Below are 25,005 nucleotides of genomic sequence, written 5' to 3'. Positions count from 1 at the left end.
GGAACAGTCCAGTCCGAACTACAACAGCCATATCTTTCCCAGACCGGAATCAAGCATCCGAGGACCGGACCGGTTTCGAGGTAACACCTCTCTTCAGCCCGGCTAGCTTGACTCCAAGTGGTGTGGAGTGCCTGGGACCCACGTCTGGGCATCCCCAGCGCACTTAGGGCGGCAATTGCAAAAAACAACAAGTGATGGACTGAATGTGGATCAATGTCACACACTCCCCCAGTCAAAAGATCTGGGCCCAAATCCATCGTTTTTTTGCACTCCACACCACCCTGGGTCAGATAATGGCTTTATGCAAATCAGCTCTGACCCTGTTGCCCCATGGGAACAGTCCAGTCCGAACTACAACAGCCATATCTTTCCCAGACCGGAATCAAGCATCCGAGGACCGGACCGGTTTCGAGGTAACACCTCTCTTCAGCCCGGCTAGCTTGACTCCAAGTGGTGTGGAGTGCCTGGGACCCACGTCTGGGCATCCCCAGCGCACTTAGGGCGGCAATTGCAAAAAACAACAAGTGATGGACTGAATGTGGATCAATGTCACACACTCCCCCAGTCAAAAGATCTGGGCCCAAATCCATCGTTTTTTTGCACTCCACACCACCCTGGGTCAGATAATGGCTTTATGCAAATCAGCTCTGACCCTGTTGCCCCATGGGAACAGTCCAGTCCGAACTACAACAGCCATATCTTTCCCAGACCGGAATCAAGCATCCGAGGACCGGACCGGTTTCGAGGTAACACCTCTCTTCAGCCCGGCTAGCTTGACTCCAAGTGGTGTGGAGTGCCTGGGACCCACGTCTGGGCATCCCCAGCGCACTTAGGGCGGCAATTGCAAAAAACAACAAGTGATGGACTGAATGTGGATCAATGTCACACACTCCCCCAGTCAAAAGATCTGGGCCCAAATCCATCGTTTTTTTGCACTCCACACCACCCTGGGTCAGATAATGGCTTTATGCAAATCAGCTCTGACCCTGTAGCCCCATGGGAACAGTCCAGTCCGAACTACAACAGCCATATCTTTCCCAGACCGGAATCAAGCATCCGAGGACCGGACCGGTTTCGAGGTAACACCTCTCTTCAGCCCGGCTAGCTTGACTCCAAGTGGGGTGGAGTGCCTGGGACCCACGTCTGGGCATCCCCAGCGCACTTAGGGCGGCAATTGCAAAAAACAACAAGTGATGGACTGAATGTGGATCAATGTCACACACTCCCCCAGTCAAAAGATCTGGGCCCAAATCCATCGTTTTTTTGCACTCCACACCACCCTGGGTCAGATAATGGCTTTATGCAAATCAGCTCTGACCCTGTTGCCCCATGGGAACAGTCCAGTCCGAACTACAACAGCCATATCTTTCCCAGACCGGAATCAAGCATCCGAGGACCGGACCGGTTTCGAGGTAACACCTCTCTTCAGCCCGGCTAGCTTGACTCCAAGTGGTGTGGAGTGCCTGGGACCCACGTCTGGGCATCCCCAGCGCACTTAGGGCGGCAATTGCAAAAAACAACAAGTGATGGACTGAATGTGGATCAATGTCACACACTCCCCCAGTCAAAAGATCTGGGCCCAAATCCATCGTTTTTTTGCACTCCACACCACCCTGGGTCAGATAATGGCTTTATGCAAATCAGCTCTGACCCTGTTGCCCCATGGGAACAGTCCAGTCCGAACTACAACAGCCATATCTTTCCTAGACCGGAATCAAGCATCCGAGGACCGGACCGGTTTCGAGGTAACACCTCTCTTCAGCCCGGCTAGCTTGACTCCAAGTGGTGTGGAGTGCCTGGGACCCACGTCTGGGCATCCCCAGCGCACTTAGGGCGGCAATTGCAAAAAACAACAAGTGATGGACTGAATGTGGATCAATGTCACACACTCCCCCAGTCAAAAGATCTGGGCCCAAATCCATCGTTTTTTTGCACTCCACACCACCCTGGGTCAGATAATGGCTTTATGCCCTAAGTGCGCTGGGGATGCCCAGACGTGGGTCCCAGGCACTCCACACCACTTGGAGTCAAGCTAGCCGGGCTGAAGAGAGGTGTTACCTCGAAACCGGTCCGGTCCTCGGATGCTTGATTCCGTTCTGGGAAGGACATGGCTTTTGTAGTTCGGACTGGACTGTTCCCATGGGGCAACAGGGTCAGAGCTGATTTGCATATCGCCATTGTCTAACCCAGGGTGGTGTGGAGTGCAAAAAAACGATGGATTTGGGCCCAGATCTTTTGACTGGGGGAGTGTGTGACATTGATCCACATTCAGTCCATCACTTGTTGTTTTTGCAATTGCCGCCCTAAGTGCGCTGGGGATGCCCAGACGTGGGTCCCAGGCACTCCACACCACTTGGAGTCAAGCTAGCCGGGCTGAAGAGAGGTGTTACCTCGAAACCGGTCCAGTCCTCGGATGCTTGATTCCGTTCTGGGAAGGACATGGCTTTTGTAGTTCGGACTGGACTGTTCCCATGGGGCAACAGGGTCAGAGCTGATTTGCATATCGCCATTGTCTAACCCAGGGTGGTGTGGAGTGCAAAAAAACGATGGATTTGGGCCCAGATCTTTTGACTGGGGGAGTGTGTGACATTGATCCACATTCAGTCCATCACTTGTTGTTTTTGCAATTGCCGCCCTAAGTGCGCTGGGGATGCCCAGACGTGGGTCCCAGGCACTCCACACCACTTGGAGTCAAGCTAGCCGGGCTGAAGAGAGGTGTTACCTCGAAACCGGTCCGGTCCTCGGATGCTTGATTCCGTTCTGGGAAGGACATGGCTTTTGTAGTTCGGACTGGACTGTTCCCATGGGGCAACAGGGTCAGAGCTGATTTGCATATCGCCATTGTCTAACCCAGGGTGGTGTGGAGTGCAAAAAAACGATGGATTTGGGCCCAGATCTTTTGACTGGGGGAGTGTGTGACATTGATCCACATTCAGTCCATCACTTGTTGTTTTTGCAATTAAATCCCACGAGGAGGGCCAGGATAACGATGGTACGTCAGACATGAAGAGATCAGTAGCGAAGATTAACCTGGTCACTTCTGGTCTGGACTCGACCAAACGGACCAAGTGGTAGGGATGACTGGTAGTTTCAGCACTGCTTCAATCGCATGAAAAGTTATCTTAGGCTGGAAGATCTAGAGAACTTATTCTTAGCATAACTATTTGTATAAATGTAAAAGTCTTCTTCCAAATTCCACTGAAAAACAGTACTCTATTTTTCAATTTGGAAGTTACGCTCGCTACAGTGAAGAGATTGTGTCCTCCGACGTTAAAAGCTGCCAAAAGGCAGTTTTCTTGGACTTTACTACATATGTGGAGCTTTATATGCCTGGTAAATGACAAACACCAAAGACTAAAGAGCCCAGGAGCAGCATTTCACACCGCTATACTAAAAGATCACACGCTCAGAAGAAAAAACACATCACTGGCATATTAAAAATGCTCTCATATTTATCTCAAGAGGATTTGGGCATGCATCTACAGCAAAGCAACATCACCATCATTAGTGCATAAGAGAGAAGGTGGGAAGACCATGTTCTTCTTTACAGTCCAATGCACCCAGTGGTGCCACTACACCAATGTAAGCCAATCTGTACAAAAATAAAATCAGCTTTATAACAAGATTAAGAAAAAGAAACGAAAACAAGAAGGGTGTTAGGGCTCAATTCAGGGCCACAGAGTTAACATTAACTCCTTAACTTCAGGGACATCCAGAGAGCAGATCAAAAGCCCCCCACCTACATTATTTAGTATCAACAACAAACCCCTCGAGGGTTCTATTGGATCAGGGCCGGACTGGCCATAGCGGGCACCGGGCAACCCCCCGGTGCGCCGCAAGGGTGGGGGACGGTTTTGGGCTCCTGGGGCCGTTTTTGATACACGGCCGTTTTGCAGCATAGCTGCAAAATCGGCCCTGTAACAAAATTGGCCGAAACCCAGCCCCGGCATAGAGCTTGGTCGCACCCCAAACGCCCCCCATAGGCCAAGCACTTTGCCAAGGCCGGTTTTGGTTCCCAGTCCGGCCCTGTATTGGATCAATTTCAGCTTTTAGGTTCTACTACAAAAATATTCTGTGCAGACAGAATGTGGGGGTTAGAACTTACTTGTGGGCCACATTAATGGGCCAAAATTTCAATATGAATACAGACAGGCAACACTCCACTGTAGCAATATAAGATTAAAAAGAAACCACTGCATGTTAAAACTATCTTCCTAAACTCAATTAAAGAAACAAGTCTGAAAGGGGATCCTGGCAGAAGAAACCTTTTAAGAGGTTTATGTCAAAAGATGCCTTTTGTAAGCATTAATGGCTCATTTAAACGTTGCAAAATTAGATAGGCTGAAAGAAGAGTTCCATTGGGATTCCTAACGGGATCTTCTCCAAGGGGAGAGAATCTCAAGATTTACTGAGAAACAGTACATTTTTTAAGTCAAAGTCACGTTCTATATCAGTCCAAAATGTTTGGGAAACTTCACAGGGAACACTGGAGTCAGCACACAAAACAGTAACTTTTAAATTTAATTGTCACACTGGACTCTTAAGTTTCAAACATGTTTTTTAGTTTTGGGATAAATACAAAAGAACCCTCTTGATTCATAAGTCAAGTCATTCCAATATCCTCTCACATGACATCGCTTTGAATCGTAAGGTGGCTCTCAAATTCCTTGCACCAGGCGCTACCGTGGTAAATGCCACAATTTAAAAAAAAACGTTATAACCGGCTTTATTGAAGTTTTACCGCATGAGAGCTTATCACACAGTCGAAAATACGAGAAAAATATGAGTAGCATTGTAGGGGACATGGGTACATGAGGTGTACAACCGTACCATTTCAAATTGACGGGCCATAATTATTATACCACTTGCCTCATATCTGCGCATGCTCCTGGGGACAGCCACGCGCTTTGAAAACAGGCATTTCTTTATGGGCTCACCAGTCCAACCCTGCCCGCCAACTCCCAATCGTTGGTGGCCTTTCCAGTTTCCATGCGCGTGCCACATCCTGCTTAGCAACTAAACAGGCCACCCCAAGTTAATGCATGTTCAGCTCAGGGCCCCCACCCACTTCCTCCATCAGCCCAAGCCAGTCCACACTGGGGCTGAACTCCAGGGGGCGGCTTCGGACATATACGCAGCCCACATACCACCTCCTGAGAAGCTGGCATCAAGGGCACGATCCGGTCCTCTGGGAACCTGTACAAGCTCACCAGGCAGAGGCCTCCAAGGTGGACGGTGATTTATGGCGCAGATGGGGGAAAAGGAAGGCACCCTGCCATTTGCCCACCTGCCCCTGGAGCTCCACAGTCCTCGAGCGCTTAGTGTGTAGCACCTCCTTGGAAAACCCATGCCCACAAAAGTAAAACAACTATGCAGTCTGCATCAGCAATTTTTATGGTGGAACTTGAATCCTTGATGGCAATCTGTCTCCACATAGTCTAGCTATCGCGCATTTATGCACAAAACATTGGGAAATGTAGCGGATGGAGAGAACGGAGGGACACACCACGGGCCAGACAATGAAGCGGATCCGCTGCTCTCTGGATCCAGAGAGAAAAGAACAGTCATTCACACTGCGTTACTGAGCAGTAACAAAGACGGCCCACGCACGGTCATCCTAAAGATCCGCCGCCCGCTCAAGTCCAACATCATGGCCCAGAGTAGGACAACAGGAGATACCATGGACGCAAGCGTAAAAGGACCCATACGTCTTTAAACACATAAAACAAAGGACCACTAAATTATTCAGCATGCTTGTCATCAGTGTAAACTGCAGGCGCTGCAGCAGGTGAGTGCAACCAAGTCAAGAGATCTGAGATTTGTTTCCAGGTTTGTGTCGGGGAGAAAAGTCAACTCTCCAGCTCCGCCGAGCCCCAGTAGGAGTATCGCAGAGCAGGAGTGAATGGGAAAAGTCAACCCTCCAGCTCCGCCGAGCCCCAGCAGGAGTATCGTAGAGCAGGAGTGAATGGGAAAAGTCAACCCTCCAGCTCCGCCGAGCCCCAGCAGGAGTATCGTAGAGCAGGAGTGAATGGGAAAAGTCAACCCTCCAGCTCCGCTGAGCCCCAGCAGGAGTATCGCAGAGCAGGAGTGAATGGGAAAAGTCAACCCTCCAGCTCCGCCGAGCCCCAGCAGGAGTATCGTAGAGCAGGAGTGAATGGGAAAAGTCAACCCTCCAGCTCCGCCGAGCCCCAGCAGGAGTATCGCAGAGCAGGAGTGAATGGGAAAAGTCAACCCTCCAGCTCCGCCGAGCCCCAGCAGGAGTATCGTAGAGCAGGAGTGAATGGGAAAAGTCAACCCTCCAGCTCCGCCGAGCCCCAGCAGGAGTATCGCAGAGCAGGAGTGAATGGGAAAAGTCAACCCTCCAGCTCCGCCGAGCCCCAGCAGGAGTATCGCAGAGCAGGAGTGAATGGGAAAAGTCAACTCTCCAGCTCCGCCGAGCCCCAGCAGGAGTATCGCAGAGCAGGAGTGAATGGGAAAAGTCAACCCTCCAGCTCCGCCGAGCCCCAGCAGGAGTATCGTAGAGCAGGAGTGAATGGGAAAAGTCAACCCTCCAGCTCCGCCGAGCCCCAGCAGGAGTATCGTAGAGCAGGAGTGAATGGGAAAAGTCAACTCTCCAGCTCCGCCAAGCCCCAGCAGGAGTATCGTAGAGCAGGAGTGAATGGGAAAAGTCAACCCTCCAGCTCCGCCGAGCCCCAGCAGGAGTATCGCAGAGCAGGAGCGGATGGGAAAAGTCAACCCTTCAGCTCCGCCGAGCCCCAGCAGGAGTATCGTAGAGCAGGAGCGAATGGGAACTGTCAACTCTCCAGCTCCGCCGAGCCCCAGCAGGAGTATCGTAGAGCAGGAGTGAGTGGGAAAAGTCAACTCTCCAGCTCCGCCAAGCCCCAGCAGGAGTATCGTAGAGCAGGAGTGAATGGGAAAAGTCAACCCTCCAGCTCCGCCGAGCCCCAGCAGGAGTATCGCAGAGCAGGAGCGGATGGGAAAAGTCAACCCTTCAGCTCCGCCGAGCCCCAGCAGGAGTATCGTAGAGCAGGAGCGAATGGGAACTGTCAACTCTCCAGCTCCGCCGAGCCCCAGCAGGAGTATCGTAGAGCAGGAGTGAGTGGGAAAAGTCTACGCAGATTAACAATATAGCCAAACTGTCGAAGCGACTGCTCTGCTGCGATCAGGAGAGACATGGGAAATGAGACTGGAAGGGGGTGTTAGAGGGAAATGGAGCTCAAATCCGACAGACAAGGCATGCATGTGGCCACGTCCTGCGATTGCAGCTGTGCAAAAGGTACACTAACAAATACCAGAAGATTGACCCGTGCATCGAAATACACGCCTGTGAACTAGAACAGCGCAAAGAGACCATAAGAACACCTGTTCAAGCAAAGTATTACACAGCTGGACCATCAAGGGTCTACGTCAACACATCCAACAAGCATTGGGAAAGCCAACAGGTCTGACTTTAATTTATTTATATAAAGTTTTATATAGCGCAGATGTGACCCAAGCGGGTATCAGAGCGCTTTACAAATGATCGAAGTACAAACAGAGTTGCAGATAAAAAACAACAACAATTAATGTGCCAACACATGCAATATTAGCATATTAAGAGTGACTGAAGGTAGGGAGCCAGCAGGAGTAGACGGAAAGGGCTACTGTTGTAAACTAACCCCTCATGCAGTTCAATGCAAACACTCAATTGGAGACGGAAGGAAGCAATCTAACAGCCAATAACATTAGGTTAAAGATCCATACTCCCCTGGGTGGAGTCAACACTTGAATGACAAACTCTCAAGCCAATGGATAAAAGGGTAGGGTCCAAAGTCCACTTACGAATATTGTTAGCAAGACAGGGGAGGTGGACAGCTCTGGAGGGCAACAGAAAGCCACAGCGCCAGCAAAAAAACATCTCTCAGCAGCATCGATGCGACGACAGGGCAAGAGCAAGAAAATCCACAGAGGAAACTGCTGCCAACAGAAAACAGCTACACGGTGCTTATTAACATCTGTAACCAGCCGACCCGCAGAGTTATAAAAGTTTGATTAACTCGTATTACTGCCGGGCTTGTAGCGAGATGGGGAATCGATACTGGCAGCAGAATGCTGTCTGAACAAGATGCATGAGGCAGGGAGGGCGGGGGAGATGAAGGCAGCCTCCCAGGGGCGGCCTCGGCTGACTAAAGAAGAGAGAATTACTGAAGCGCGTTGGGAAAGCTTGAAAGCTATTATTCACAAGAACCCTAAGCACTCACGCTGATGCAGAGGGAGATAGAGACCCACGGATGAACGCCTGCCCAAGGGCAGGCTTCTTACTGTAAATCCTGCGGCCCCTTTTTATTTTTTATACAATTCCACACACGTACTGCTGTGAAATTCTGCACGAGTGCGCTAGTGCAACTTTGAATAAGAAAACTGCACGACTTGTCTAGTTTCACCCTTTTAGTGAATAGCGCCAGGATACCAGTTGGTGTCAAGGCGCTTTATAAATGCTTTAAATAAATACATTTACGGAGCCATATAGCTGGCGGTAAAATCCGCGGGTGGCGTTTCTTTTGGCCCAGATTCTATGCAGGAGCAGCTCTGATCCTGAACTGAGAAGGGCCGCAGCATCCTTGCAGGACGACAAGCACAGAGATGGACTGCACAGGGCTTCCATCTTCCTCGTGTGCTACTGTCCAAGATTGGGACCATCCAAGCCTGGTCCGGCTCCCACACCTCACTTAGGGAGGTGGTTCATCGGATCCAAGACTCTCGCCCTCAACAAGCATCCCACAACATCTTGGGGTGCCTCCGCACGCCCTGCCACTGGCATCAAAGCTTTAGCATGAAGACGTTCTCAATGGTACAGATACCCTGGAAGACCACTGCCTTTCGTGTAGCCCCTACTGGGCGACCCTTGTGCATATGGTTCTGAGGTCTCTGCAAGTCCATGGGCCACAGAAGCTCTGGACACACACCTTGCACCCACGTGAATAACAAGGATCCCACCTTTCAGGTGTCGGTAGCCTCACCAATGTACAAGATAGATAGCTGCTATCCATCCTGCTTTGTGCGTCTTACGCCTCTTGAGGTCCATGCTGCCACCCCATCAGCCTGCCCACTATGTGACTTGCAGGAGGAACCCCTCTCGGTCACTTAGCTGCTCATCGGAGGCCTCTGGTCATAATGTACCTCAACAGTGCGGTGTGGCCCCGGGCGCTAACATCCTACCTCGGGGGTTTCTCCAGGGTGCCCTATAGTAACGATAGAAAGCGCACACTTGGGTCAGCTCTCGAGATCCCTTTCTGCAACCGCTGGAGGCAGCTGCATGAGCTAAAAATGTATTGCCAAAGCCAATAATGTGTGTTAGTCTTTTTGTACACCAACACGGCTAAAAGTTAGTGGCATAGAGGAGAGTGTCGTAGAGTGGAATGGCGAAGTGTTGCAGAGTGGAATGGCAGACAGTGTTGTATTTTGGAGTGGAATAGTGTGGAGTCGCATAGAGTGGACTGGTGTAGAGTGCATTGGTGTAGAGTATTGTAGAGTGCAGTGGCATAGATTTCAGTGACATACAACGCAGAGTCCTAGAATGCAGTGGCATAGATTAGAGTGGTGCATAGTAAAGTGGAGAGACAATAGAGTGACACAGAGTATAGAGTGGCGCAGAGTAGAGTCAAGTTTCATAGAGTGAAGTGGCATAGAGTGGAGCAGTGCAGACTTCAGTGGCATAGTGGTGTGGAGTAGAGTGGCGTAGAGTGGAGTGATGTAGAGTTCACTGGCACAGTGGTTTAGCGTGGAGTGCAGTGGCAGAGTGGAGTAGTGTAGAGTGCAGTGGCATACAGTAGAGTGGTGCAGAGCAGAGTGCAGTTTTGTAAAGTGGCATAGAATGTAATGGTAAAGTGGATTAGAGTACAGTGGTGCATAGTAGATTAGAGTGGCGTACAGTAGATTGGCATCAAATGCAGGGGCGCGGAGTGTTACAGAGCAAAATGCATTGGTGTAGAGTGTACTGGCATACAGTGAATTGGCAGATAGTGAAGTGATGCAGAATGGAGTACATTAAAGTGGCATAGAGTGGAGTTGTGCAGAGTAGATAGGTGTGGCCTAGACTGGTGGAGTATAGTGCAGTGGTGAAAGAGTAGCGAAGAATGCACTGGCATACAGTAGAGTGGTACAGGGTACCGCTGGATCGCCTCTCATATGGGATTACCCCGGGACCTTACTCGAGTTCACAGACAGCAAATGGACACTACTCGCCTTGGACATTTATATTTGTTATTTTGAAGCAAATTGGAGTGTGTAAATGTATCTTTTGACTCAATGACTGCAGAATACAGTGACTAGCCTTAAGAAAGTCCTAGTTTAACTTGCCACGAACGGCAAAACACGTGTCACGTGTCGGCTGTTCCTTTTCTAAAAGAGCGACATTTTGCACAATGGAATTACAAAGCGGTTGGTGCCAATAAAACAACCACTTCTACTTAAACCATTTTTGACTATTGTCCTGTGTTACAAAAAGGAATTATCCTATTGGCTGAACTCGATAACTAGGAAGGGAGGAACAAATGCTCACACCCCCACCTTTACTTAACAATACGAGGCTGGAAAGGTCCAGAGCCTCGTGCACAGCTTCTCCATCATCATAGGAATCAATATCCAGAATGAGGATCTCTGGACCCTCCTCTACTGTTCGGAGCTAGAGAGGCATAGCGTGAAGTGGTATAGAGTGCAGTGGTGTGGAGTAGTGCAGTGGAGCAGAGTGGAGTATGTATGGTATGGTACTGTACTGTACTGACATTTCAGACAACACATTTTCGATTCAAATGAGCATTACATTTGAACAGATATACACTTTTATTAATAAAACTATACAGTGCACAAACGGAAATGTGTGGAAATTGCATCACCTAGTGTAATGATTTGTTTTGATCGTATTAAAGTATTTGTTTCCAACACACTTCAGAAATAACAAACATTTGCTTAATTTGAATGTCCCAATTCCGATATGTTCCAAAATCTTACACAGTTCATTTAAATGTTGCTGTGTGCTATAAAAAAACTCATTCATACCTCCAGTTTCCAGCAAGATTGTCACAAAAATCCTCTCACTTTGAAGTCCGACAGCGTATGACATTTGACCTTGGTCTTTGAATGCACACCAAATGTGATAATATAAACGCAAGATTTTAAGGCTTGTTTACAGAGAGGGAGTTTGCGGAAAAATACAGTAAACACGCTTAAGGCAAGCAGAGGGATGAACTGAACCACGAGAGTCTAAAGCAAATAAAATTCGAATCTGGGAGCACACTGCTAGTCTCTCCGCCGTATCGCCCCACTGCATCATGGTCTGTGCAGTTGAGTATTTTCAAGAACAGTTCAAAGTTTCAAAGTATTTCACCTCAATCGGTGCAAGTAAATACTTGTATTGCGATCATTTCTAGACACGAGCCTAGCTAGAAAGCCAGAAAATGTGAGTTAAAAACAACAAAGCCAATTGTAATCAACGGGCTGAATGCATTCCTAGGTCAACTTTCTGAAAGTCCCCAAGATGTCTTTAGCAAACCAAATAGCTGTGCTGTCTAGCAGGCTGCAACCTAAAAAAGTCTTCTTAAGACATGCTGACGTGACTAAGTGGAGTGGTTACTGACTGATTGTACTTTTAAGCTGACTCGCTCAAGGTGTCCGAATGCCAAATTGCCTATACCCTTATGAATTCAAAGGTTAATTGTTTTTTTTTGTAGTGTAATTAACACCATTCTATCCCATACATAAAGAAAGCAGTGAACTCTTATTTCCCGGAATTTCTGCCAGCTCAGGGTCATATCCATAGATGGCTACCTAATAGTTTGGTGAAGAGACATTCCAGTATACTATGCCAGAGTACAAGTGATGTCACGTGTGTCTATGCCATTCAAATGACAGCAGGACGGTGTAAAGGTCACTATACGTGGTTCCTGCATATGGCACATGCCAAGGATCGGCTGTTTGTTCCCACCACCAAAATCAGCCATTACTCATTCTTCCACCTCTTTTTTTTTTTTTTTTTAACTACAATACAGGTTTGTGTTGGAGTCAACTACACATACCTAGGGGGGTTTCTGTAATTGTGTTCCAATCATGCTAACATTGTGTATTCATCACTGAACATGCCACCGTTCCCAAGCCAGATTAACCCTTTTCAGGCATGTGTATCCAAAGTCAAGGGAACAGTTTATTCCCAGCATTAGTGTGCTACCAGAACTCTGAAACTGGTAGCTCTTGATAATGGATACGTTTTTTAAATGAACAGCTGCTGAGCATGGACTGGATCTTCTGTCTCCTGTGGGTCAGCAGTGGATCTCAAGAGGCAGGGAGACGACTGCTGGAAGCGTCACAGAGTCATCTGCCCTTCATTGCTTCACTGGTAGTAAAAATGTGGATCAATGTCGATCATTCCTCTATGTGTCTATGGACACCTGGTCAGGCATGTCCGAAAGCTTCCTGTGTTTAAACCTCTTTTCTTGGGTCTCTGGAGACCCAGCTGAGGCAGCCAAAGAGCAGGGATGAGGTCGTTTTTGTGCCCCATCATCATTTACTGCTTTGTCATCACAAAACAAGACGGGTATTAAAATCCGATATCTCTGCAGACTGCTTCTTATCAATACCAAACACATTAGTGTTATTGTTGGCATTTCTTCAGAGGAGAGAACTGTCAGAAGAGAGAGCATGTGCAAGGGATTGAAATATAATTATAGGGTGGGCGAGTCCAGTTGTATTTTAAAAATCCTGAGCATGAGAAATTGGGTGGTTGAGCGATTCAGAAGTCAAAAGACTTAGAGAAGTTTAGAGAGGCATGAGCTTTTTTAAGCTTTTTAAGGTTGTCGATTAAAGAAAACACTTTCGAGGCGCAGTGAGGGGTAAAGGTTGCATTTTAGGGAGAGTCTGAGATTGAGGTATAGAAGGAACTTGTGCTGAAGGCTAGTTTGAATTTAACAACTAGGTCCCCACCTCAAAATCAGTCCAACTCTTTTATAAACTAGCTGATAGTGGGGTACTCCAATCAGCCTTTTAAATGCAATTGCTGATTTGTATACCAATAAATGGGTGCAAGCTAAATTAGCCCAGAATACATACACTTCTGACAATATCACAACATAAGTAAAAGAGGGGCGAAACAGTGGTGTATGTATATTGGACAGGAGATGAGCTATCGATGGGCAGTTCCTTCTCATCAAAATTTATTAGTGGCCTTTTTAATATTTCACAGTATGTGGATCACCACCATATTATTAGAAAGCAAACAGATAAGAATGCAATCAATGGTCACCAGCTTAAACCACTACAACTTTTAAAACCTTTTCCAAGTTAATAAATCCAGCTCAGTAGTGACTGTCTTGTGTTGTGCAATCTGGTGCAAGGGTAACAGAACAATAGGCGAGTTGATGACTGATCATTCAGACCCTACCCACGTGCTACTTAGAACTAGACCTGGGCCAAAATATGATTGCGCCCAAGAAATTTGCTTTACACAAAACTTATAATTAAACATTTGACATCATTTTTATGCACAGAGGAGACTCATTTACACACAAAAAGTATTGCCAAACAACTTTTCCTGTTCAAACTAGTCTTCTCCTAGGATTTTGCAAGACCTTTTCAGGTCGAAGCCTACCAGACAGCAAAGTTGTCAGGATTGCAAAGACTTCTTGGGAACGTCCGAAACTCTTCCCTGGGAAGACAGTTCACCCATTGCTTATCACTGGATTTGTGCTCTTTAACTCATCTTTGCTTGCTTTCTATTTGCTGGCTTTATTTGTTGTAGCCTGACCAGTAGGTCTTTGTCACTCCTGTGGAGCATAGCCTTTTTACTGTATTCTTCCACGAGTGCATGCTTTCTGTAAAATGGCCTTAAAATTGTTTGTTTTTCTTATGTTGTCATATTTTATGAGCATTCAAAGACAGAGGTCAAATGTTGGGCGCTGTCTACTGAGGGATCTCGGTGTTTACTTTTTTTTCTCTGACTTCTAAGTGAGAGGGTTTATGTGACAATCATGCTTGTTCCTGGGGGAGTGCCAGAGGAAGGCTGTACAATGTTTTTTTTTCTTACCACACAACAACATTTAAACGTTTGTAAAATAAGCTTTGCAAATATTTCAGAATATATAAAAATTAGGAACACACTTTTTGGTAACTCTGAAATGCAGCGAAAACATTTTAATATTTCCACACATTATCATTTTTGCAGTGTATAGTTATATCAATAAACCTGCATGTCTGTGCAGAGGTAATGTTCATTTCAATTGCAAATGTGTTGTCTGTAAAGGCAGTGCGCTACAACACCTTCTACGCCACAATACTCTACTCCACTCTATCCCAAACCACTCTACGTCACTCAACTCTACCACGCTCTACGCGACTTCACTCAAGGCCATTCCATCTTAAGACACTCCACGTCACTCAACTTTATGACACACCACTCTACACTACAACTGTCTACTCCACTCTACGTCTCTCTACTCAACGAGACCCCATGCTCCTGTACGCCACTAACTTTTAGTTGCACTGGTTTCCTTTGCTTTTTTCCCTCCAATGTGCTGATTTCCTTCGCTTTCTCCCCCCTAAAGTGCGTGCTCATGTAAGGAAAAGTCATGCATTTTATCATAGTTTGCTCTAAAAACAAAACTTCCTGAATTTTTTAAAGGAATTTCACAAAATTCATGAGATTTCGCATTTAAGTTGACTTAAAACAATGTGCACCCAGACAACATTGCATCAGAGCTAGATACAAGACTAGTGAATGTGCTTAGCAAACAATCTTCACAGCCTAGACGGAGGACAATCAATCACGCAAATGAAAAAACGTAACAGTCCTTTAACATACTGATCTATTCACAACGGACACTAGAAAGAGCTATAGCTGAAGGAAGCGTGCTTCGTTTTCGCATGAAGCATTAAAAACCACAACTAAATCAGACACACTAAGGGACATATTATCAAGAGATATATTGCCGCTTTTTCGGCACATAGCGCAGAAAAAGCGGTTATTTATTTTATCTCAATATTATCAAGGCATCGCTAACATGCATTAGTGCATGTTAGCAGGCGATTTTGTAATGCATTTCATGACAGCAATAGCTATCGCTAATGAGATGCAAAGTAGGTGTTCCCTCCTAAGAAAACATGAGAAATGATCGCAAAACCAACATCGCGGTATTAACAAAACGGCCCCTGAACAGCGAAGCGATAACAAAAGGCGCGCTAAACCCCCATTATCGCATGATTCTAACGCCGGCAAAAAACCTGGACTTAGCCTTATTGCCTATGGGAGGTGTATTGTATGGTTAAGTACACACTATCGTATCAGCAAGCTTTTCTATTATCGCTGCTCAGTTATCTCTGGATTTCTCGCGATAATGGGTGTTTTCACCGCTATCGCTGGATTTCTTATCGCCTCTGAGATGAGAGTTGATAATACCGCGCTATCACGGCAATGAAATCCAGATAGCCAGCAATAAGAAAAACAGAGCTAAGCACGTTTTGTGATAATTATCGCAAGTCGTTGGTAATAGACCCCTAAATCTATTGCAACCAAATACAACCAACAACAGAATTCCCAGAAAAAAAACGGATAATGAAACTGGTGTCAGACGAAAGGCAAAAAAGGTGCTAAACACAAGCTGACAACATCACATAAGTATGTCCCCTCTCTTCATTGTAACTAGTCCTCGTGTCCCTGAGTGGGAGCAGGACACTAAGTGGTCGTGTAAGGGCCCAGGATGTCCTTCATCAAACACTCTTGGCCCAAGCAGTGCAATCTTCACATCACAAACACAACCCAAGCCCTGAGCAGCAGGACTTTGGTACATGAATAATACTAAACCAGAGAGCACTCGGACTCCATACAGATGGTGGTAACAAGATGGCTCAGTGAGCTAAGCTCCCATCATTGAGGCCCACTGAGCATGCAAGCTGTCCACGGCGGACTCAGTGAGCTAAGCTCGCCTCACTGAGACCACCAGCTGAGCACCAGCGAAAGGGGTAAAAGCAAGGAGGGATCTGGTATAGAAGAGATCAATGACAAGCAGGGCATTGCTAAAGGAAAAGATTACATTCAGTGGGGTGCAATACTAACAACACACATATAAGAACACCTGAAGGCACACAAAGGGCCCCACAACTTGGGGGCGGGGGTCACACAAAGGGCCCCGACAGCAAATGTGAAAGGGGCCCCCGAGTCTCCCAGATGTTTTCTGGCCTTGGGCTGGTGAGTGTCCCCTGAGGGACCCAGGAGGGGATGCAGGGCTGGGGAGGAGGCAGGCAGGGCCCCCACCCGGGCGGAGCCCCGCCCTCGAGCAGTCTGCAGTGTGTCAGAGGCCCCGCCCCCGCGGAGGGGGCCCTCAGCTCCGCGGAGCCGCGTGTCCGGGTGCGGGGCTCCTCCCGCCCCTCGTGCGCGCGACACTCACCGTCTCCGCCGGGCCCCTGCGCGTGACGCTCCGCGGGTCTGCAGCAGCCCTGGGCGCGGAGCCGCGGTCCCCCAGAGGGTGGGGCGCCGGAGGTGACGCGCTCCTGACCTCACCGCGCACGCAGCAGCCGGGTGGCTCTCGGCAGCGGGAAGTACCTCTGACGCTGCGGGGTCGGAGCCCGCGTACTTACGGGTCACGGGCTCTTCCGGCCGCCTCGGGGAGGCCGTCGGCGCGCTGACGGGGCAGACACCCCGGGACCGGCCCCTGCAGGAAGGCGGACACTGGCAATGGGCACACTCCCTGCCAGGGGGACGGGGGCGCCCATTGACTCCACAGCCAATCACACGCCGCCGTATGCTAGCCGACTCACATCAGCCAATCAACAACTTGACAGAAACTCCGACAGCCAATCCAGTTACAAAGACCTTTGAGCGACTGCAGGCTGAGCACGCCCACTCACCGTCAATGGTTATGGTTTCTGCGATCTGATTGGCCGTGGAGGGGCACAAGAGCTGCCTATCAGAGTGCCATTCACTAGTGTCAGATGCAGGGCTGTGGAGGGAAGCAGCCCCAGCCCGCCTGGCATGGGGAGAAACTGGGACTTTGGAGAGATCTGCTGTTTCTTTTTCATTATTTGGACAACTTCAGAGCTGCCATGTGGCTGTAATTGTATTGAGCTAATGTCTGACAGCCCTGTGTCATATGAGTGATAATTAACATGTCCTGAATCATATTACCATTACAGACAACCTAACATTTTGCTGTGCAATGATTCAAATATTGCCGTAGAGAAGACAGGGATGTCCGCTGTCACCCTTGTTATTCGCCATCACTATGGAGCCCCTCGTTTTCATCAACACCACGCAGATAGAGGCATTGGCTTCTTATCCCGTGGCCTCATAATATCGCTCTATGCAGATGATATCACCTTATGCTCGACTGACCCCCAGTCCAACCCAGCCCCACTGATACACGAAGTAGAGAGGTTTGGCGGTTACTCTGGCATACAGATGAACTGGGCCAAATCAGTCCTACCATTCTCCACAGAATACTCGTTAACATGGACCATTGGCCGAACCAAATACTTAGGTTTTTGGATTAGCAGGGACCCCAAGGAGTTATGGCGAGCCAACTACGGACAAGACGTCTGGCTAGAAGATCGAATCTCATTGTGGACTACATAGCCTCTGTCCTTGGCGGGCCGTGTCGCCCTGGCTAAGAGGATCATATTACCCAAATTCCTTTACTTATTAGCGAATATTCCAGTCACCCTCACCATTTGTTTCTTTAAGCGCCTACAATCCAACCTGATCTCGCTGATATGTGCCGGGCGTCAACCTCGGATTACCTATGAACTATCCACGCTGCCACAATCGCTGGGGGGGATGGGAGCCCCAAACATGCAATTATATGCACTATGCGCTCAAACCCAGTACCTATACTATTGGATACACCCCAGACCTTTCTAACCACACGTGGCAATTGAACCAAACAGAGCCACTCCCCACCCCCAGTCGCTCACCACAGCTTTATTTCTCCCCTACAAACCATTAGGGGCTACAATGGCTCCTACAGTCTAAATTTGGCTCACCGACCTCATGTACTGTCATAAACAACTAACAGCATTCTGGGACCTACTGCTGCCGAGACCTAGACCCCGTGCCATTTGGGATCCCTTTACTTCATTTCTCCTCCTCAACAATTCAACCCCACACACCATAGCGGGAGATTCCCTATCTATCGAGGGAACCACAGATTACTCATAATATGCAATTCAATGGACAAAGGGTTCATGGATGGTTAGCCGCCTTGTCGCTAAAGTTCAATGTATACATAGCTAGAACGTATGGATGTCAACTCACGAAATATAAAACGTTTCCCATGAATGTGAGTGATATGACCCACTAAATTGTTCTATCCAATGTTCTCATTATACAACTACGTTCTCTGTGCAGGTCTTCTGCTATCTGGAATGATGTAATTTCTATATGTGTTGCCAACTGTTAATAAGTATATAAACAAAAATATTGCCATAGAGAACACTGTCCGAATAAACTGCACTACAAAGAAAGCACCCTTTCAACCTAGCAACCCATTATGGTTCAGGTACCCGTATGGTAATGCACTTTATTTCCTGGTGAAGGGAGTGTGGCCTTCAATCCTACGTGCAGCACAACTGTGTATAGTGCCTAAAAGTGTAGCCACAATGTGGACTGCCTGGGACCCTAGCCACCTGAAGTAGTTCAATGCTGCAATCCAAGCTACCTGACTGGGGGCATCTGCAGGGCCTTGGAGTGTACCCCACTGTCGTAGAAGGGAGTTTAGCGTAGTTTATCAGGTGCAATCAATTATCGCTTATTCTGACTTTTTGGTGAACAACATGCAGATTTTGGTACTTAACTGCATCAAATTCCATATGCAGTGGTAAATCCTAGGCTTTTTTCCTCCTGTTAAATTTCAGGAGGCTTGACCTGCTGAGATGTAATTTAGACTGCAAGTTTTAGCACACCCAGTGATTACTCAATGCCTGGGAGTGTGGCCAACCGCAGTGCCTGAGAGCGGAGGCCTCAGTAATGTCTAGGCAAGTAGTCTTCTGTAGTGCAGCCATCTGGGAGTAGCTATCATGCATTAGGTGTACCCGTTTGTAGTGTATAGGAATGTGGCCATCCGCAGTACCTGGGAGTGTATGTAGCCTTCTGTTATGATTTGGCTATTGTAAATTATACAGCCTGAGAGTGTAGAAGTCTTCAGTGTCTATTTATTTATTTATTCATTTTTATATAGCGAGAACTTTACCCGAAGGTGTCGGAGAGCTTTAAAGTCGAACCTGTTACATTACATAAGGACTTCAGAGTACATGAATTACATAAAAAATACAAGCAGATAAACTCTAAATTCACATAAGAATGGTAGTAAGTACATAAGTCTACTACAGATACTAGTGGTTAGAGTTACATATATACAAGTTGCAAATTCACTCAAGATTACATGAGTGTAGGTATCTGCAGTGCATGGGACTGTATCCATCTATCGTGTCTGCGAGTGTTACCATCCACAGTGACTGAGACTGTATCTGCATTGCTCTGTAATGCTAGGGAGAGTGGCCATCTGTAGTGCCTGGAGACACTGTCAGATGCAGTGGCTGTTGGATTGCCATCTGCAGTGGCTGAGGGTGGAGACCTCTAGAGTGCCCTTAGGTTCAGCTCTGTACCTAGATTGGGCTTTGAGTGAGCCCCTTGGTCATGACTGGAAGGCTCTGCAGTCTCGCACAGGTCCCTAGTGCGGATTCAAGGGTTTTTCACCCTGTACTTGCTTCGGTCCCATCCAGGAGTATTGATGTCTCACAGTCTTACGACTGGATGGATGTATCTTTCGAATGTAGGCTTGAGGGGACTATTTTAGTTTAAGCACTCCATTAAAGTTCATGCGTTTCCTTGGTTTGCACTTCTGTCTCTCCCCCCTCTGCCATCTCCTGTCACTCTTCCTCCAGCTCACCCTTCATTTGTTTGACGAGGGCCCAGGAACTGCAATGTGCTGCCTGGCCACTCACTTTTCCTTTTCCACTCTCCTATAACTCAATGCTGCATTTCCCATTCTGAATTTTTATTTGTAATGATTTATTTTTTAAAAAGACCCCGTCGCTGGAAAGTGCTGCTGGGCTGGTCGCTCCATTTTTCGGCCTTTGTCCAGCTTGTTTTATATTTTTCAACCTTAATTTAGTGGGTTAACTTGGCAGTCTGCCATGTTAAATTGGTAAATTAAAAATGGACGCCTGAATTACACTGTATGCATCACGTGTGCATCATAAGTATGGCTGCACATTGGAGGCCTTCTTGGAAAGGGATTTTTCTGTTAGAAACCACATTTCAAGATTGCAAGCTGTGAACGCATGTGCATGCATGTAATTGGTAAAAAATTATAGACAAAGCCAATCGCTTAGGGTTTTAGAGCCAAGACTTATTGACTTTGCCAATGCTTGTTTATTGATTGAGAGCCTAACCATATTAGCTGTGTAGGGCGGGTGCATCTTTTTTAGTTTCTGAAGGCACTGCCATCTCTTGTGCTTGATTGTTCTATGTTTTCTAATGCCTTGGATTGCAGGCAAGTGCATGGGAGTTATGCCATCTTTATCGCATGTGACCTGGGAGCCTGGTAACTTCTGGAGCCTTGAACTGGAGTGCAGCCTTCTCTAGTGCATGAGAATGCTGCAATTGCTACTGCTTTTGGGCCCTGCTATTTCCTGAGCTGGGGGTCCCGTATTTGTTTGTGCATAGGAGTGCAGCTATTTCTTGAGTCGTCTTTCCAGCTGAGATATGGTCAGAACATTTCTCCTGACTTGGTGGGGGTGTAAGGGAAGGGCTTGCTCCTCAGGAAAAAATAATGTTTCCCCCATCTAGTAAAAAACAGAAAGGAAGAAAATGTATGCATATTCGCCTGCCCTTCCCATTGTGCTGAATTGTACACTTTGTACAATTCCATACGAGGGGTATAGGCAGCCTTAAAAAGTCTCAAGACACGGCCAATAGTGTGCTCGGAAACCTACCCCTGGCATGATTTTCCAGGTATACTATTGCACCTGCTTTGTGAACTGAATAAAAAAAAGTGTTATAAGGATGTTCAGGCAGAGTTGTAGAACTTCACCCATATTCTTACACTTTTCTTTGTGAATACGGCCCACGGGTTTTGCAGATTTCTTTCAAGGACTTTACCGAGGCAGATCATTCCAGGGCATTGCACCTTCTGGGCTGAAGACACCCCCCATTTGGAAAAGAGAGGAGATCTCGAAAAGGAGAGTGTAGAAACCTTGTTGGTGCGTAACTCACATTTTGGCCTCAGGAAGACTAGATAAGCGTCATAAAAACCCAATGCAGGAGTATTTAAATACAATAGTATTTCCAACCAAGGGCAAATGTCGTTGACACAGTTTCTCGTTAATAAGAGTGCAATCGCCACAAGTCCCTTAAAAGCTAATTTTGGGAGTTTCTGCAGCCAGGGGTTACCAAGTGACTCTATGTCATCAGAACCATTTTTGTTGAATCTGACCTTTCATATAAGGAATCTGTACATTCCGAGAGCTGAGATCCTGGTTCAGTTGGAGTAACACCTGATAAGAATTTGTGACATGGAAGCTAGAGATGCCAGTTGCACTTCACGTCATGTTGGAAAGACACAGTCATTCCAACCAAGTGACTTAAGCCAAATCATTTCATTTAAACATAAAAAAGCTACAACACCACGAAGACAATGATCTGTTAAGGGAAACCCAGAACTGGAAAAGTAGTGTCTATCGACATTGAGTGACCTGGCAACCATATTGACAACTTGCCCTGTGGTGGTAGGGTTGCTAAGGCGTCTTCTGTGGTCCTTATGCAATAGCGGTTACGAGGTAGGGGACTATCAGGTAGATTCATCAAAGACCCGTTTTGCGAGTCTTTATTGGCGATTCATAAGGAATCTCTATTAAGGACTTGCAAAACGGGATTCATATAAGAATTGCAAAAAATATTGCGATTCCTACATCTTCCTTATTTGCGATTAGCAAATTGCTAATCGCCAATAAGGAATAACTCCCCATTCATTCCTATGGGCCTAAAGGCCCATAGAAATGAATGGGGAGTCAATCCTTATTTGCGATTAGCAATTTGCTAATCGCAAATAAGGATGCGATTTCAAGGGTGCCAGGGTTGTCCAAAGGACACCCTGTAGCACCCCTGAAAAGAAAAATGTAGCCAGATGTTGCGCACACACATGTCCAAAGGACATGTGTGTGTGTAACATACCACTCAGAAAAATGCACTAAAGTGCATTTTTCTGAGTTTTCGCTATTTACCACGAAGTTACAATTCGTGGTAAATAGCGGCCAGAAATAGCGAATTCGCTAATAGAAAATGTGCTCAGCGACAGCTGCCCTCCATTGATAAAACCAAGTTACTTCCTTCGTACATGTAACACGACCTATGGCGAGCGATCCTGCTTTCTATAGGGGGTGTTGGGTATCATGCAGTAATCAAAGTAGTAACTTCAATGAAAAGTTATGTTTATGTGCGTTATGAAGAACAGATCTCTATTTACATAACAGAAATGTTAGGAAACTAAACTTATGAACAATCATACATGTTAGCGTCTTCTGGGCCTGAGATGTAAGCCTAAACAGTTTTATAGCGCTTACACGGTTCAGCACTACGGTTCTGGGGTATCTATGATCAATGCTGTCCTAAGAAACCTTTAAGTCTTACTGCCCTGGTGTGGACTTCTTTACAGCCCCAATCACTGGCACAAAAGTGCCAGAAAGAATGGTACAAAGTGCCAAGAGCTGTAACATGGGCCTACTCTTTCTCTTAGCTTCTCAGTCACACTGTTTGCAAGGGTGGCTTATTGTGCTCAACACATAGATTTCTGTATCATTTTGGACTTTGGACAAGTAGATTATTTTTAAAAAATTCAACCCCCTGCACCTGTAAATAAAGTCCTGTTCTTCTCTAGGGTTATAGCACTGAGGGCACCCCCAGTTCAATGTGTGTTATTTACAGTTTTTTTTTTTTTGTTTTTTTTTTTTTTTTTTTAAAACCTTTATTTATCGTATGCACATTACACAGCGTCTGCCTACAACCACTGCGGGCCGGCCGCTATGACTATTAATAGCAATGCATGCCATCTTGCGCTGCGGAAAGTCAAGAATAAGAACAATACGATGTAGCAATACAAGATGGCAGGAAAAGGAGAACGTAGGTTTCATTTTATAATTTTGCGGAAGTATCACAGAGTCGGGCCAGATAGCCAATAAGGCGAATTATACAGCAGGATATTCAATAGTGAAACGGTAATAATCCGGATATGAACGTGAGATATCACACGCAGGATACTCAAGTGTGGAGTTGCAGTACATACCATGCATCGCCCGCCCAAGAGGTATAACAGTGTAAGAGTTACAGTTCAGCCAATACATGTATAACAGGATGCGAGAAAGGCCGTACCATAGCAGAGAGGGAAGGAGCCATCGTTACACAACAACACAAAACCTCACGTGAAGCCAGTCATGTAATTAGCAAAGTGCCCTCAAATAAAGGAGAAATGGACAATAAAAACCAGAACATATAAGCATGCAATGGCTAAGCAGGAGAGACGATATCATAACCAAAAAATCAATAATCTATGCATATAAAGATGAGCACTAAATGTAAGATCCTTCCCCAAAAGGCAAAACCCGACCCACAAGACGACACTGTTCACCAAACTAAGCACTGGACAGGACAATAGCATGTAAGCGAGCGCATCGTTGAGAGGACAACAAGAGGACGCAACTTAAAAACAATCCCACATAATCATAGGGATCCGCTCACAACTCGATCAACATTGACAGTGTCATAGGACATATGAGGACACAAACGATAAACCTCCCAAGGAACCCAAGCCCCGGACTACTACCACAAAAAACATACAAAAAGGAAGAATTATAAAGAAGACGAAGAAAAGAAGAGAAAAGTGGGCCATAGAGACAAAGAAGAAAGGAACACACATCCCATCCCCACCCCCCACCCTGCATGCAGCGGAAGGCCACGGCCCACCCCCCCCATAGGCATGCCTGTCGCCCCAGAAAACCCCGAAAAAGGGAAAAGAAAGGAGGAGGGCCCCAGCCCCAGACACGCCCCCCCCCCCCACCCATCCTGAAAAAACAAGTAAGCCCACCACGAAGGAGGGCAAACAGCAGCGTAGAACCATCCCAATCACTTCAATACATCATCAAAAGCCATGTCACAGTCCGGTACCAATAACAACCAGCAAATACGTAAACAGTCCAGGTTCAGCCTTGTCCGGTCCGAGTGAAGGCAGTAGGGCGTCGCACAGCAAGGTAGGGTAGGGTCAATGAGTCCACAGTCTCCCGTGGAACTGATGTAGCAGTTGGGAAAAGCAAGAGAGTCATTACAATAGTGCGACGCCATGACACACCAGCCGGCGAAGAAACGGAGGAGTGCAAATCAGGAGCGGTAACGGGCAGCTGGAGGGCGAGAAAGTCAGTTGAATCATAGGCGCGGTCACATGATCCAAGTTCACAGTTCAGTTCCGCGCAATTCGGGGTGTCCTCAGCATCGGCAGACCGGGGAAAATCGGGCTCCGGATCGATATTGCGGTCGTCAGCCATCGCACAACTCGCCGCCATCCACTGGTCCTCAACGGGCATCCAGCGGCAGCGCAAAAGGGAGTGGAAATTCGTGAGAGCCAGTAGAACGTCTCGCAGTGTAGGCGCATTCGCAACTCCACGGGTCATTGTAGCGCACATCACGGCCAAAGACCCCCAGGGCAAAAGGAGAAAGCAAGCACCACCGGTAGTAAATAAGCCAACCGCTACCCACAACAAAGGAGCGGGGCATAGCAGGCACACACAAGACCACAATCCCCCACCACGGGACAGGGCGCTTACATGGCCGTCCGACTCCTCCCGTAGAGCAGAATAGCGAGGAGAGGCATCGATCGCCAGCTGGTCCAGAGAGCGGGTGAAGCCTGGCAGTATTTCGGTGGATGTAGCAAAAGGTACGGTCGATAACAGGACCGGCAGAAACCTTTGTTGAGCCGGTCAGGGACGCCGGCACCAATCCCC

At 47.2% G+C, this 25,005-nt stretch overlaps 1 protein-coding gene across 2 annotated transcripts in view; it reads right to left on the bottom strand.

The window, feature by feature from the left end:
- Positions 1-16,722, bottom strand: part of HEATR5A (HEAT repeat containing 5A) — a 314,530-nt gene extending 297,808 nt beyond the window's left edge. The window contains exon 1 of one of the 2 annotated variants that reach the window (XM_078659395.1): positions 16,600-16,722. The gene's annotated coding sequence lies outside the window, so the exon portion shown is untranslated. Of the gene's footprint in view, positions 1-16,409; positions 16,542-16,599 lie in introns of those variants that run through there. The other variant, XM_078659394.1, reaches the window with a different exon arrangement.
- Between the last annotated feature and the right edge of the window lie 8,283 nt (positions 16,723-25,005).

Source organism: Lissotriton helveticus, chromosome 9, assembly GCF_964261635.1.
Source record: "Lissotriton helveticus chromosome 9, aLisHel1.1, whole genome shotgun sequence".
In the NCBI taxonomy this organism is placed as follows: domain Eukaryota; kingdom Metazoa; phylum Chordata; class Amphibia; order Caudata; family Salamandridae; genus Lissotriton; species Lissotriton helveticus.
Note: the sequence above shows the minus strand (reverse complement) of the source record. Positions and strands in the feature narration are given on the sequence as shown.